At 41.3% G+C, this 17,465-nt stretch overlaps 1 long non-coding RNA gene across 1 annotated transcript; it reads left to right on the plus strand.

The window, feature by feature from the left end:
• The first annotated feature begins 752 nt into the window (after window positions 1-752).
• Window positions 753-3,130, plus strand: LOC123427166. Its single transcript, XR_006622369.1, has 2 exons — window positions 753-2,440; window positions 2,833-3,130. It is a non-coding gene; the product is annotated as an uncharacterized LOC123427166 (long non-coding RNA).
• Window positions 3,131-17,465: the final 14,335 nt, after the last annotated feature.

A 17,465-nucleotide genomic window follows, 5' to 3' on the forward strand; every position in this document is an offset into this window, starting at 1 on the left:
AGTAGCCCGATGCTTGCACATTACTTGAAGACAATTTGGCAGACGTGACACTAGGGCAGTATAAATTTTGTCTTACAAGATAGTAAATGACTTATGTTCATAGTCAGATTGATCAAACTCTACACATGATAGTTTTGTTAATATTTCCAATCGGTTTGCACACATGACAAATTAGATGGTATATTACACATTTGAATTTCTTGTGTGAGCCTGTATTTTCGCCTTCAAAGGCTCAAGACCACAGACCTTTGTAGCTCTATCTGGATTATGCAAGTATCCCGATGCTTGCATGCTACCTGAAGTCAACTTGGCAAATAGATTTGCTTGAGTCAAAACATGCTTATTTCAGCTTTTGATAGATCAGTTTGGCTCCGTTTTGATGTGCATCTTTTAATTGTAAACATTAGTTTTACAATTGGTTTCGTTTCATTTCTTACTTCCCAGTAGATATCTCCTCCAAGTTCATGCCAGGCTTGCTGGGTGCCTCCTGAGGCCATCTCTGTGAGAAGCACTTTGAGCCGTTTGAGCGTACATTAACCTTCTGGACCATACAGTTTGAGCAGGTGAGTGAAGTTTATGTTACTGCGATGAGCATCTGTTTCATCCCGGGCACTTGGGTCCCACCATGTGATGCGCCTTCAACCGGTAGAAACTCACTTCTCCTCTTGCTTTCATGTTTGGAACCCTAGCTGCCTCCATCTTGCTGATGCATCACCCAATGTGGGTCGTTGTTACGGCCACCCCCCCCCCGCCCCTATTCACCTCCGCCTCCTACATCCTCACCACCTCCTTCACCTATCCTCGTCTGTCATGCCATCAACTGCCTCACTGGACCTTCTTGCCCAGCACCGCAGAGTCCAGCTCTTCCCGCCCATCTCTCCAGGAGCAGACCCAGATTCAGCACCCTCTCTTCCCCTGGCCAGGGAGATTGGACAATGGGTGGTGGTGCCTGGGAAGGCGGAGGTGGGCCAGACATACTGGCGATGCTCCAAGGTGGCGGGGCAGAGCTGGCGGTGCATATGTATGGCTTGGCGGCTGTCAGGAGCAAGCTGTGCCTCATGGATGTTTGGCGTAATCGGAGCGTGCGCCAAGCCTCTCGCTTGATTTGTAAGCTTTGTGTAGAGAAACGTTCTGCCCATCGCCTGTTTGCTGAAATGCCCACGGTGTTGGCCTCTTTGGTAACACCCTTCAGCCCATGGATTAGCACCGTGTGGGTTCTTTATTCATCTTTTTCTACTTGTATCAGTTTTGGGGCCTAATTTCCAGGTTTTTACAACCTATTCTTTGCATTGTCCCTACTAAGGTTGCATGACTTAAACCACTTCTTTCACTTTTTGTTGTTTCTAAGAGAACTAGAGAAGTGATGTAGGACTACGATATCAGGCTATGAGCATGTGGAAGAAATGGCCAAACACCAAACAGAAAAGGAAATATAGAAGAATTCCAATATTTTGTTTCCTGATGCATGCACATTCGGCGCCTTTTAGGATTCGAAGTGAATGGTCATGCTATGTGCACCATTAAGTTTTATTTATCCTGTTAAGGATAATGAGCCAGCTTTTACTTTAGATGTTTGACGCATTAACTACGAATCTTATTTCTTTTCTCAGCAACACAAAATATCATCATTCTTCTGTATATTGGATTTTAGCTTCCAAGAGATACATGCATGCTGGCAATTTAAAGTTTCAAACCTAATTAGGAGCATGAATTTGCACAAGGCTGCTCAGCTATGTATGACATGCATTGGTAGCTAAAACTTGCATGTATGCAGTATTCTTTTCTTACAGTTTCAACTACCAAATGCGCTTGATAGCAGAAGACGGGACCTAATGAAAGAACTGAGCACTCACTGAAAGTATTTTCATAAGCATTCAAATTTCTGCAATCTGATAAGCTTTTGGTCTTTTGAGCTATATGCAACACGAATTAGTAACTACATCCTGCAAGCGGGCAAAACAAATTTACCTCTAAAATTACAAAGTGCATCTGATAGCAGAGCATGGGACCTAATGGAAGAACTGAGCAATAAATGGTTTGGTATTAGCATTCATATTTCTGCAACTAGGATAGGTTTTTAGTCGGTTCAGTTTTCTAATTTCAAAGCTATTTTGCCTCACTAGAATAAGATGGAAGAAGAACTGAGCACTCACTCAAATTATTTTGGTATTGGTATTCAGATTTATGCACCTCTGATAAGCATTTATTTAGTGGGTTTACTTTTAATTTGCTAGAATAAGAGTTTGTTTTACCCAACGAGATTGAAAGAGACATGGACAATCTCCACATTTTTCATCCGACAACAAGATTGAAGACGGAGTAATGTCTTACATGGTATTCTCTGAATTACTGCTCGCCTTCAACTTCAGAGGTTGTGCATAAGTCCATATGCCAGGAATGCGGGTTTGGGCTTCAATACCGAAATATAATGGTTTTTTAGGTAACTCCGTCACTTAGATACACTAACTCCTTTACTTGGTTTTCTTAATTGCTGATAGTCCATGTTGCCCAACACATGAGCATGGCTTGATCTCTTTACTATCTAAATCCTTTTTGTTTTTCGATACATAATTCACCTAAAAGTACCTTCTGATAAGTAGCGTTTCATTGTCTACTCCATTTATTTCTCTGAATATGCTTTGTTGCAGTTAAGTACTCCCTCCGTCCCAAAATAAGTGACTCAACTTTGTACTAACTTCGTATTAAAGTTAGTATAAAGTTGAGTCACTTATTTCGGAACGGAGGGAGTATTAAATTATTATATTTGTTCAACAGATAAGATTCCTTCAACATCTTTAGCCTCAACTCCCTTGTGATATTTTCCTCAAACAGGTTCCAAAACTATCCCTTCATCGTTTTTTTCCTAATGTGTGATGTTTACTCTGGATTGATGGGATCCTTATCAGCTATTAGAGCGATAAACATCCCATTCTCTCACTGAGCTCTGTTTACTGCTAGTCCTAAATGTACTATGTACTCAAGGAACATTTAGAGCGATAAACATCCCATTCTCTCACTGAGCTCTGTTTACTGCTAGTCCTAAATGTACTATATACTCAAGGAACATTTATGTATGCCATTAAAAGGTAAGTTTGCTTTGTTGCCAATGGCCACCGTCACTTATGCTCTATCTGTTGCATTAAAATCCAAGTTACATCATATTCTTACTCTACCTAAATAATTGTAGTTGGCTCCCCAACTACAATTATTCAGGTACAGAGGGAGTAATTTTTAAGTCTACTCTCATCTGGATTTGGCATGTTATTTTCTGATTCTGTATACACTTTTATGTTAAAAAATCTTGTGGAGGAAAAGTGTGAGCTTCGCTATTTCCAGGCATTACAGACTAATAATGTCTTGGAGGAAAACGAGGCGAACAAGGCTGGTAAAGTATGATAATGCTTTAAGCGACAACCAAATAGAGTTCTACAAGATAAGAGGATTTAACCCATTATTCACCAGCTGAGCTTCCTATTATGATTGGTAATTATTTATCTTTAGTACTCAAATTATGTTATACCAATAATTTCCCGTGACAACATAAGAGCATCTCCAACCATAAACCTCAAGTTTGGCCCATTTGTCCACGGACAACAGCCGACCGAGCCCCATTTCCCCCCTCTTCAAATCCATGCAAGCCATGCACGTAGATCAATCGGCAATAAATATAGCACACAACAATTCAAACAAGTCAACATGATCCACGGCAAATAAAATTTAACAATCAATACATAGCCTATAAAATGAATAAATCAAGTGTTTTTGTTGTGTGTGTTAATGCTGTTGTGCATGTTGGTGAACCGTATCTTGGCATCATGATCCACGAGGCTTGCTGGTCAACATGAATACTCAAGTCTTTGATGATCCTTGCGAGCCTCACCTTCTCTCTCGATCTCAATGCAGCCACTCGTATGCCGTTTCGTGGAGGTAATCATGTCCTTCGGAATCCTTGTGGGATACCACCATTGCGAAGCCATGGGAACATCTTCCATGGCCACAGTTAAGGATGGCGCCAAAAGTAACTATAGTTGGTATAGTCGTGGATTGCCCCAAACCATCTTAGTTTTGGAAAAAGTTTAATTTAAATCTTGAACTTGTATTGGTCGGGCGGAATGAACTCTTAAGTCGAAATCCTGGTTGATTGCACCCTGAAGTATGCAACCCCAGTCTGAATCGAACCCTGACACCATGTCAACTGGGATTTGGGATTCGTCTGGTGGGCTGGTCCGTTTTAACTTTTTTGTTCAAAAAGAAAATCCAATGGGCGCACACCCTACTCCCCGCCGAACCGGTCCACTTAAGTTTTATTTTGTTAGAAAAAAAATAGTTTGTAATGTATGTTGAACATTTGTGTAATATACAACTGTTGACATTTCAAAATATGTTTAAATAGTATGTGACATTTCAAAATATATTTAAATAGTATGTGGCATTTAAAAATACTTTAATACAACTGTTGACATTTCAATCATTACAAAAAATAGTATGTGGCATTTCAAAATATATTTAAATGTTGTAAAAATATATATGTGTGTAATTTTAAAATGTACATTGCATTTGGAAAATGTTCACAGATTTCAAAAAAAATGTTTGGGGCATTTAAAAAACGTATATGATGTATTCAAAAATAAATAAATACATGTATTCTAAAAAAGAATTTTAATCATATGTTAAAAACCAAAACCAATGGATGTGTATGAGAAAATAGACATAAAAACATATTGAGGAAACATTACTTTCTGGTCATATAATTTCGTCTCTATTTTTTTCTGTCCATACTATATAAAGAATTATTTTTCATTTTTATTTGAGATGCTTCCTACGTATAAAATAACCTGCGGACTTCACAATGTTTTCGATATGAAAATCCATTTACTTGTTTTCAAAATCTGTGATTATTTTTTCAAAATTCGTAAAAACAAAATCCCACTTTTTTATAAATATTTGTGGTTTCAAAATTTGTTCACAAATTTAAAAAAGGTTGATGTTGAAATATGTTCTAGATTTTTGAAATTTTCCAAATGCATTTGTTTGAAATTTTCATAAATCTTCGAAACAAAAATATTTAATGATTTTGATGTTCAAGAACACTTTTTAAATTCGAGAACTTTATAAATTCGAGACTTTTATGAAATTGGAGAAATTTGGGAACACTTTTTCTGAAAACCAATCATTTTTAAATTCCATATTTTAAAAATTGTGAATAATTTGTGAATTTAAATTATTGCAGTATAACATATTATTTTAAATCCGTCAAAATTTGTACAACCGGTTTCTTGGAAGAAGCCCGCATGAAAAGCCAGAAGTAAACTGACCATAGTAAGATAAAAACCACTAGAAAAGTTAGCCATTAAAAAAAAGCGACAAGAACAGCAGCAGGAGACATCAACAAGAACCAGCATGTGAAGTGGAAACAGCGAAAAAAAGGAATGGAACAGTGAAAAAAATCGGGAAACATAATTGGACCAGAAACCTAGGAAGCCCGCCAATTGCCCCTTTATGCGAAACGTGGTCAGTTTTGTTAGAATTAATTATGGGTTAATCCCTGCTTTATAGAAACTGCCGACCGTTGTCTTTTGACAACAGTCGCGACAGTTGCTCGCATCCTTTGGTGTGGACGTCTATTGAGTAGCGTCCTTTGGCATTGTATATATATCAGCAGTCTCATCAATAAAGATTAAGGATTCTCATTATCACTTTCGTTTTCATCTCCGAACACGTTATCAGCACCGTCTCTACCGAGAGCATCCCCAGGCCAACGTGATTTTCTACTCTCAGCCATGACGCGACGGGCGACGCCCTTCCGCACGGTGGCGCCCGACGGCCCTTGGGCGTGGACAGCCTCCGGCTCCGCCGCAGTCGAGGCCCTCAGCCCCTGCATGTCTGTGTGCGGTGGCAGCGACACGTCAGCACGCTGGCGCTGTATGCGGCGCTCCGCCCACGCCAGGCCACGCACTGCGCTCACCCGAGGCCATGCGTGGAGCCGCGCTCGCCCGTGCCGAGGCCCTGCCCGGCCCACGCCGAGGTCGCGCGCCGCGCCGCGCTTGCATGGGCCGAGGTCGCCCGCCTCGCCCCGCCCGTGTCGCGACGTGCCCGACGCCCATCCGCTCATCCGCCGGTCGTGCGCTGCGCCTGCCTGCGCCGCGTTGCGCCCGCAGTCCATCACCCCGGCCGCCGGCCATGCGTCGCACCACACCCGTGGCCGTGCCCCGCGCCCCGCGCGGTCGATCGGCCGCCTACGCCAAGCGGTGGCCGCGCCCGCCCCCGCCGTGGCTAGGAGCGCCAGGCCGTGGCCGCCCTAACGCGTGACTGCCATGCGCGAGGCATCGCCCGGCCCCCGACCGGCCATGGTTGCACCTGCCCACGCCAAGCCGTGGCCGAAATCGCCCGCGCGATCCCGCGCTAGGCCGTGGGTGCGCGCTCGCCCTAGCCCACGCGCATCAGCGCCCGGCCCGCGCGCCCGCCTGTGCCGTGGCCTTCAGCCTCATCGCGAAACACTACAGGCGGTGGAGCCCTCGGCTACCATCGGCGTCCAAGGGCCGGAGCACCGCATTCGGCCGCGCCCCGCGTGCCACCCGCGTCGACTGGCCTCTGTGCCGTTCCCGCAGCCTCCACGCCCGCCCAGCATCCGGCCATGCGCCGCACCAGCGGCCTCCACGCCGCCCGGCCTCCGCGCCGTGCCCCGTGCCTGTACGCTCCCGGCTGTGCGCGTGGCCGCATGGCCGCGACCGGCGACGTGATCGTACGATGGCCGACCTGAGCAAACCATCGATCCAATTGGTAACCGTCCAGGAACGGGATAGAATCTTATCCCTTGCCATTTTGCACTAAGATCCTTCTATACGGAGGAAATAGCAAAATAGGCTGATACAGGTGTTAAACTGGTTCTAATAACAATACTATCTACTAATAGTATTTATTTGTTTTAGACCCCGTTGTTTCCAACATTTTTCTGTTGAGTATACTGCTCCAGAAATTTAAGATATAAATAATTTTGATGCTGACATATGTCGAGGTTATTTATATCTATTATTTGCAAGAGAGATTTTTTTCAATCTCTTGCAAAGATAAATTAAGTACTTCTATAGTACAATTATTCCGTTGAATACGAGATATTCCGGAATATTCCTATGATGCATAAAATTTCATGTTAAACACATATTGAGATTATTTATGTCTATTATTTGCAATTGTGATTTTTAATCTTTTGCAAAGATAAATCCGGTACCGCTAAAGTACTGATTTGCGATTGAGAATTTTCTTCTCTCGCAAAACAATCTCATTGCGATTGAGATTAATTTTCTCTCACGGAATAGTAATTCACCTTGCTGAATTATCTTGCAACTTGATACAAGATCGTCTCGTTTAATTTGAGGTCGATACAATTCAAGTTTTTCACTTGAGCATCAAGTTTACAACATCATTACTATTCATTATAATAGTAGTGTATTTCTGTTGAGTGCCGAGTTGTATTCCAGGCCTAAAGTTGATGTAATATATTTCCACGTTTATCACGTGTTGAGATTAATTACATCCATTTGCAATAGAGATTTTGAATATCTTGCAAATATAAATTCAATACCTCTGCAGTACTGTTTCTCCGTTGAGTACGATGTATTCGGGAATGTATGTATCTCCATTTTTGCTACATGTCGAGATTAATACATCTATTTGCAATTGAGATTTTAATTTTTTGCAAATATTGATGCAAAATTTAAGGTGATTTCTTCAAATTGATGCTTGGGATCACAAGGTAGTGTGTAGATCTACTGCTTGTAGATTACCACCATTACTGTTAAAGCCTAAATTTTTTCATTTTAACATTATGGTTGCTTTACAAAGTGCTCCCCCACACATTTTTGTAAGTCATGACATAAGGCATTACAAGTGAGTATCTACTGACTTCATCAGAATATACTCCCTAGTGCTGAAAGATCTACTCCATTTTGGAGATTATCTTCAAGGTGTCATATTTAGCAATTTGAGATTCACACTAATGGTTTCAAGATAACTTCTTGAAATACCCATTGATTTTGCTAAGTTCATTACAACATCAACCATGATGGTCTTTAATTTACTAACCGTAAATTGATTATCTCTGGTTTACCCATAGCGGTAAAATATGGCTATAGAATTTGAGGCACTCGCCCTCAATGGCCACCATTGCCCTATCTGGGCCATAGACATCATGATCGCTCTTGTCTCTCGTAGGATAAAGTGTGCAATCCAGGCTCTGGTAAGGATCACACCGCTAACAGAAAAATGGTGTCTTATATATCATAAGGCATTAGATTCAGATCTTAGCATCTGGGTATTATGTATTAGCAGTTCCTGGGATACAATGAACTCAAGGGAAAAGGCTTGAAGCTCACTTCAACCTTCAACCTGATATCACTAATGATGACGGGACCCTATGGGCATGGAGAACGTGTGGTTGATTATGCCTCAACTGACATGTTTGGAGACTATGAGTAGTCTCTCAATCTCTTGAGTGCTCAATATTTATTTATGTCCATTTATGATGTTGTATCAACAACATAAGTATTGTTGTCATCATATATTGTATATCACAATATATTGTATCAACACTTTGGTACAAATACATTTATATGTATTATATATATCTGACTGTGATTTTCATATTGAGAATCTTCATGTCTATATATAGATTTCTACGGGCGTTAATCCAATGAAAAATGATATGTGCCTTGTGGACATATGCACCACAAACTCTATACTCAGGGAAGTCTAATGTTTTTCACTCTCGTTGAGAGAAAGGAGATACTTTAAAATCGCTAGACGCGATGAGGTATTTGTTGGCTCAACTCGAGCCATATTTACTATCCCTCTGGGTACTCGAGTAATGTCAGGATGCTTTATTGCTTCTTGGTTTAACTTGTACCCTACTAAACTATAGAGATATCCGTCAAAACAGTTTCCATAGAGAAACTTATGATGACAATAAAGAGAAATGACTTCTCTTTACCATATGCAACAGATATGGCAAGCACATTCTCTATGTATCATCTGGATTGTACTACACAAACTACACAACCCGTAGCACATGTTGCGCCCAAGACAGTTCCCCAAAATGTCTTGTACATGACAAACTTGGCATACTCGCCTTGGTCATCGAGATATTGGGTTGAAACCGGAACTATCGGCAATTTCAATAGTTTATAATTATTATGATGCTAAATTCTAACAATATTGGATTTTATGTGTACTACAAGTGACACAGGGAAGCTAATTTTAAGGCTCACACACCTTAAAATCTACGCTGAACCACTCAGACTCCTTGAATGCATCAAGTCGAGGTAAGTGGCTCTTCCCATCCATTGACTAGACCATTCAGGTATTCCATGGTTCTAAAAGCAATATCTATACGATTGTCTCAAGTGTGATTTATCCACATGAAACCATTGGCTCATTATCCTGACATCGGTTCCAAGCAAATCGGATGGATAACATTGTGAAATTCTCCTTGAGTGCCTTTTCTATGGCCCTTGGATTGAAGTTTAGCAATTTATCCTAATGGCTAGACTCAAAATGGTTTGGTAGAATCCTTTATCCAAAGAATTAAGCTCATTGCATCATCTTTACTTTGGAATTACAACTTACCTACTTTACGTTGGAGTCATGCAGTTTTACACGCTCATGACAGAACTGCATAATATTATTCCCTTGTATCTTTAATATGTGGAAATCTACCAATATTTCCCATCTGCGGTAATTCGGTTGCATACCGCTATCACCATCCGGCATACATCATTGGCCCCTCAACATATAGTTGGGATCTATGTGAGGAATAATTGTATTTCCGTCAATACCTCAAGCCCCTCACGTGGGGAGTTATTCAAGGCCAGTATGTTGATTCATTGAGGAATATTTCCAGGCATTAGGGGGAGAATTCAAGTACCATAAAGAATGCCAGGAAATTAGTGGAATGTTCAACACATTTCTGCCTCAAATCCACGTATTCAAAGAACTGAACCATGCGTTCAGAAGGTTTGCAACACATTGCAAATAACCTGCCAGATTCACTCAACTCCCCGTTGAAAGCAACAGGGGGAGAAGTATGATGATGGTATTATCAGGATTCAGCTTCTCGCAAGCAAGGATATCTTAAGGCTTGTGAATCAGTAAATGCAAGTCAACTTCACGTTGACACACACCTAATGGGTAGTATATACCCAATGGATGGGAAACCTCCACAAACCCAGGTCATAGTGCACACAATGACCGGGACATCAGAATACCTGACTCAATCGCATTGGAAAATCGCGAGTAGTCACCATGGGTAACGATATTTCCATCAACGATATATTGATATATAGATTCCGGAGAATCATATAACCAGAAGTCTACAATTGTCGACATACATTTCTCAACTAGATTGCAAAACCTTTCACATGATTCGGATCCAAAGACCATGGCCATGGCAAAGTGTGAACAACACTCGGATTGAACTCAAGAAAAGGGTATAATCTAGGTAGAAATAATCTTGCTCAACAATGGAAAGGTATTCATAAGCAATACCTACACCAGTTTTCTTCTGGAAATAGAATTGATAACAATGTGGTGGTGAAACAAAGAGCAAGTATTGTAGCACAAGGGTTCACGCAGATACCCGACTGTTCTCCAGAGGTGGAATCTCTCTCCGATAACTTATATCATTGGCAGTACAAAATCATCTATCTCTGGAGTTAATAGATGTAGTGAGCACATATCCATGTGGATCACTAGATTCAGACATATATGATTGATTCCCGATGGAATCTCACTTCTGAATCGAAATGCAAAATGCAACATACATTGTGTAAAAATCAGTAAGTCACCATACACTTATTGTTGTCGGTACATATGGTACAACCGACGTAGCGAGTTCCTTATAGACAAGGATTACTCCTACAATGATGATTACACATGCTTGTGTGTCTACAATGACGACACATGTAATCATCTAAATGACAGAGTTTAAAATGAAGGATTTGGGTAAACCAAAATACTGCTCGTTACTACAACTTGAGCACCTTCATTCATACATTTGGTATACTATGTTGTCTATATCCATAATATATTAGGGAAATTCATTATGGACAAATATTATCAATCCATAGCTCTCATGGTAGTTCATTCTCTAGACATAGACCAAGAGATGATGGAAATGAGATATTGGGACTCAACGTTCCATAATGCCATTGGATCCACCAAACACAATTGGTTGGTACTCAAGAATATCTTTCGATATCTCCAAGGCATCAAACATCCTGTCCTGGGTTTTCAGTTTCACAAAAATGTGAGCACCGATATTATTGGATACATCGATCAGATCCCCACTATGTCAGATCGTAGACAAGCTTAGTGTTCATACTAGGTGTGGTAGCTCTCTCATGAAGAGTCTTAAAAACAGACCTCATGGCTACATCCACCAACCATTATATCAAAGATAATGTTGCTTGTGTTGCCCGGATGCAAACAGGTTACGTAATAAGCAATATCGCTATATTGCATTTCTTGCAAATCAAATCATGTGACTGATTTGGTCACAGAATCTCTACCAACTTTTACATTCCAGAAACATGTTCATGGAATTGGTATGTGACGATCGGCTTCGAAATTTGCAAGAATCAGGGGGGGGGGGAGTATCTTCCTGAATTGTTCCTGTTCAATGCATCATATTATACTCTTTTTCCCTCCATGAGTTTACTATATAGGTTCTCATGAAGGTTTTTAACGAGGTAATATCAAACACAAGATCATATATCATACTTTTAGTTTTCCCCACCGGGTTTTTTAGGAAAGTATATACGACATATTTATTGTTCTCTTGATTCTATGAGTTTTCTCGTATCGAGTTAAAGGAGACAATAACCATATATGTTGCGATATTTTCTCCTTATTTTTCCCACTGGGTTTTGAAGGAGTTTTGGCAACATATCAAACACCTTTCTCCTCATATTTTTCCCACAGGGTTTTTGGAGGAGTTTCTATCAAGATGATGATGCTCACGAAATACAAGCCGTGATTAGGGGGAGTGTTAGAATTAATTATGGGTTAATCCCTGCTTTATAGGAACTGCCGACGGTTGTCTTTTGACAACAGTCGCGACAGTTGCTCGCATCCTTTGGTGTGGACGTCTATTGAGAAGCGTCCCTTGGCATTGTATATATATCAGCAGTCTCATCAATAAAGATTAAGGATTCTCATTATCACTTTCGTTTTCATCTCCGAACAAGTTTGACGCATAAAGCCTCGTATAGGAGCTCCCCCTTGCAGTCATGTCAACAATCTCAATTTGGCAAACGAACCCAGTGTTTCTTTAAGACCGGGATTGCATAGTTCAGGATGCAATCGATAAGAATTTTGATATAAGGGTTCGTTTCTTGAACCTTTATAAATTCAGGGTTTAAAATGAACTTTTTTTCTAGTTTTTGATGATGATTGATGGTGAAAGTCACAAGGTTGGAATGTTATAGCAGCCACATTACGTGTAAAATCACTTTTCGTAATTTCGCAAAAGATAGACTTGTATACTCGAGGTTGGGCAGACCGGGAATTTTCAGGTCATAACGTCATATGATCGTGATAATCATAGTAACTTAGCCGAAAAATACATGTTTATTCAAAAATACTAGACGATGCCCCCGCGCGTTGCGGCGGGAACCTTGTTAAAAATATATGAATAAGTGATAGAAGACTAAAATTAATGCAAAAATAAATATAGAACTTTCTTACATGAATTAATTTTTTAGGAAAAAATAATGCATGAGGTGATACATTTTGCATGAAGAGATTAAAGAAAAGTAACTTATGACTCCACGTATGACTTGATGATGTGACATTGTTGCATGGAGAGAAAAAATAGCTAATGGGTTGTAGCTATTTAAGAATAAAGGATGACTTGATGATGTGGCATTGTTGTGGAGGATAGAGGATATGGAAACAATTATTTTTGTTTGAGATCGAATGGAACAAATGATCGAACTCCATTTTCATTGATGAAAGGATGCATCCATCGGATGCGACGTTTGAAAGAATGAGAGAGAGGGATGCGTCGGTTAGCATATGGCTAACCGCCTCCTAATTACAACGTGGAGATTATCCCAGAAATAATTGTAACACTCCCCCTAATCTACACTTGTCCGTCTAGAATCATCATCTTGATTAGAGACTCGTTCAAAAACCCTGTGGTAAAAATATAAGGAGTATAGTGTTCGATATGTTGTCAAAACTCCTTCAAACCCAGTGGAAAAAATAAGGAGAAAATGTCGCAACATATAATGCTTATTGTCTCCTTTAACTCAATATGAGAAAACTCATAGAATCAAGAGAACAATAAATATGTCGTATATACTTTCCTAAAAACCCCGGTGGGGAAAACTGAAAGTGTGACATATGTGCTCATGTTGATATTACCTCATTAAAAACCTTCATGAGAATCTATATAGTAAACTCATGGAGGAAAAAAGAGTATAATATGATGCATTGAACATGAACAATTCAGGAAGATACTCCCCCTGATTCTTGCAAATTTCGAAGCCGTCACATACCAACTCCATGAACATATTTCTGGAATGTAAAAGTTTGATAGAGACTTCATGAACAAATCAGTCACATGATTTGATTTGCAAGATATGCAATATAGTGATATTGCTTATTGTGTAACATGTTGGCATCCGGGCAACACAAGAAACATTACCGTTGAGATAATAGTTGGTGGATGTAGTCATGAGGTTTATTTCGAAGACTCTTCATGATAGGGCTACTACACCTAGTAGGAACACTAAGCTTGTCTACGATCCAACATAGTTGGGATCTGATTGATGTATCCAATGATATCGGTGTTCACATTTGTGTGAAACTGAAAAACGAGGACAAGATGTTTAATGCCTTGGAGATATCAAAATATATTCTTGAGTACCAATCAATTGTGTTTGGTGGATCCAATGACATTATGGAACGTTGAGTCCCAATATCTCATTTTCATCATCTCTTGGTCTATATAGATCTTTCTCTACGTCTAGAGAATGAACTACCATGAGAGTTATGAATGGATAAGATTTGTCCATAATGAATTTGTCCAATATATTTTGGATATAGACAACATAGTATACCATAATGTATGAATGAAGGTGCTCAAGTTGTAGTAACGAGTGGTATTTTGGTTTACCAAAATCCTTCATTTTAAACTCCGTCATTTAGATGATTAGAGCATCTCTAGTAGAACCCTCAAACCCTCAAACCCTTAAAAATAACCGCTTTTTTACAGTTTTCATCGGAAAAACGGCGTAGACTAGAACCCTTAAACCCTTAAACCCGTAAAAAAAATTAGAGGTCGAACCCTCAAACCCCTTCCCAGCCTGTAGAAGTGAGGGTTGGGGGGGGGGGAACTGCCCCCAACCCGCACTCATTTTCCCACATCGCGCGGGAGGAAGTTGGTTCCCGCGCGTGGGAGGAATCCGCAGCGGCCGCCGCCAGCCCGCCGCCCTCCGCGCTCCAGCCGCCGCCCCGCCGCCCCCCGCGCTCCGGCCGACGCCCCGGCCCCGGCCCCGCCGCCCCTCTGCGCCCAGGCCCCGGCCCCGCGCTCCAGCCGCCGTCGTCGCGCCCGCCGCGCCCCCGCCCGCCGCCGCCGCCCCCCGCGCTCCAGCCGCCGCGCCTCCCGCCGCCGCCCCCCGCGCTCCAGCCGCGGCCGCCGTCGCCGCGCCCCCGCCCGCCGCCGCGCCTGCCGCGGCCGCCCGCCGCGAAGGGCCGCGGCGCCCGGCGGAGCTCCACCGCGCGGTACGCCAGGGAGACGGCCTCGTCCAGGCAGCGCGAGCGCGAGCTCCTCCGCGGTTGAAGTCATTTTTGTATCCTCTGTTCCTCCGCGTGCATGTTCATAGTGTTCAAAACTAGGCTATAAGGGTTGGGTTTGAGGGTTCTAGTCTTTGCCTCTGTTTTTCAACCCTTAAAAGTGTCAAAAATGGCCAATTCTCAACCCTTAAAACTGATTTTGGATTTAAGGGTTTGAGGGTTCTACTAGAGATGCTCTTACATGCGTCATCATTGGAGACCCACAAACATGGATAATCATCATTGTAGGAGTAATCCTTGTGTATAAGGAACTCACTACGTCAGTTGTACCATATATACCGACAACAATAAGTCGTATAGTGACTTACTGATTTTTACACAATGTATGTTGCGTTTTGCATTTCGATTCAGAAGTGAGATTCCATTGAGAATCAATCATATATGTCTGAATCTAGTGATCCACATGAATATGTGATTACTACATCTATCAACTGCACATATAGATGATTTTATACTGCCAATGATATAAGTTATCGGAAAGAGATTCCACCTCTAGAGAATAGTTGGGTATCTGCGTGAACCCTTGTGCTACAATACTTGCTCTTTGTTTCACCACCTCGTTGTTCTCAATTCTGTTTCCAGAAGAAAACTAGTGTACGTATTGCTTATGAATACCTTTCCATTATTGAGCAAGATCATTTCTACCTAGATTATACCCTTTGCTTGAGTTCAGTCCGAGTGTTGTTCACACTTTGCCATGGCCATGGTCTTTGGATCCGAATCATGTGAAAGGTTTTGCAATCTAGTTGAAAAATGTATGTCGACAATTGTAGACTTCTGGTTATATGATTCTCCAGAATCTATATATCAATATATAGTTGATGGAAATATCGTTACCCATGGTGATTACTCGCGTTTTCCCAATGCGATTGAGTCGGGTATTCCGATGTCCCGGTCATTGTGTGCACTATGACCAGGGTTGGTGGAGGTTTCCCATCCACTGGGTGTACTACCCATTAGGTGTCTGTCAACGTGAAGTTGACTTGCATTTACTGATTCATAGGCCTTGATATCCTTGCTTGCAAAGAAACTGAATCCTAATGTACTTTTGCCATACATCTCCCCCTGTTGCATCGAATGGGGACTGGAGTGGTTTTTGTTGGTACCTCCACTCTTTCAGGCGTACTTTTGTAGGATTGTAGGATTGTGTGACACCATTATATTCAGTAAATGAGTCTGGCAGGTTATTTGCAATGTGTTGCAAATCTTCTGAACGCATGGTTCAGATCTTTGAGTACGTGGATTTGAGGTAGAAATGTGTTGAACATTCCACTAATTTCCTGGCATTCTTTATGGTACTTGAATTCTCCCCCTAATGCCTGGAAATATTCCTCATTGAATCAGCATACTGGCCTTGAATAACTCCCCATGTGAGGGGTTTGAGGTATTGACGGTAATACAATTATTCCTCACATAGATCCCAACTATATGTTGAGGGGCCAATGATGTATGCCGGTGGTGATATCGGTATGCAACCGAATTACCGCAGATGGGAAATACTTGGTAGATTTCCACGTATCAAAGATAAAGGGGAATAATATTATGCAGTTTTGTCAGGAGCGTGTAAAACTGCATGACCCCAACACGAGGTTGGCAAGCTACAATTCATTAACAAAGGTCTTGCAATGAGTTTGATCCTCTTAATTAGAGATTCGGCCAAACCATTTTGAGTATGGACGTATGGAACAGAGTGCTGAACTTCAATCCCCAAGGCCATGCAATAGTCATTGAAAGCACGTGAAGAGAATTCTGCAGCATTGTCCATGCGAATTGATTTAATTCGACTTTCTGGATAATTGGCCTGTAACTTAATTACTTTCCTCATTATCTTGGCAAATGCATGGTTTCGTGTGGATAGAAGGCACACGTGTGACCATCGTGTAGATGCATCAATCAGAACCATGAAATATCGAAATGGTCCAGATAATGGTTGGATAGGGCCACAAATGTCACCTTGAATGCGTTCAAGGAACTGAAGTGGTTCAGCTTGTATTTTAAGGTGTGATGGCCTTAAAATTAGCTTCCCTGTGGCGCATGACGTGCACACAAAGTCTGATGACTGAGGAAACTTTGACTGAAGCAAATTATGACCAATGGAATTGCTAGTAATTTTCCTCATCATCCCAACACTGGGATGGCCAAGGCGATCATGCCAAGTTTGGAATGCATTAACATTCTGAAAAATGAGGATATATATATATATAAATGAGGAATTTTCAATAAGAAAACCTTATTTGAGGAATTTTCAATAAGAAAACCTTATTTCAATACATAGAATACAATATTATTATATCAAAGTGCTGATACAATATAAATGACAACAATACTTATGTTCTATTACAATCATCACACATGGATATGATTTATTTAATAAATCGATCACTAAGGAGATAATGGGACTAATCGAAGTCTCCAAACATGTCGGTTGAGGCGTACTCAACCATCATGTTCTCCGTGTCCATAGGGTCCTCTGATGTCTGGAGGGTCATGGTGTTGCTAGGTCCGGGAGGAACGTCTTGCGAACAACCAGCTCCATTGGTGCCATCTGGATGAAGGTTGAAGTTGGTTTCAAACCTTTTCCCTTGAGGTACTTTGCGTCCCTCAGATTGCTG

The sequence above is a fragment of the Hordeum vulgare genome, chromosome 2H (genome assembly GCF_904849725.1).
Source record: "Hordeum vulgare subsp. vulgare chromosome 2H, MorexV3_pseudomolecules_assembly, whole genome shotgun sequence".
NCBI lineage: Eukaryota > Viridiplantae > Streptophyta > Magnoliopsida > Poales > Poaceae > Hordeum > Hordeum vulgare.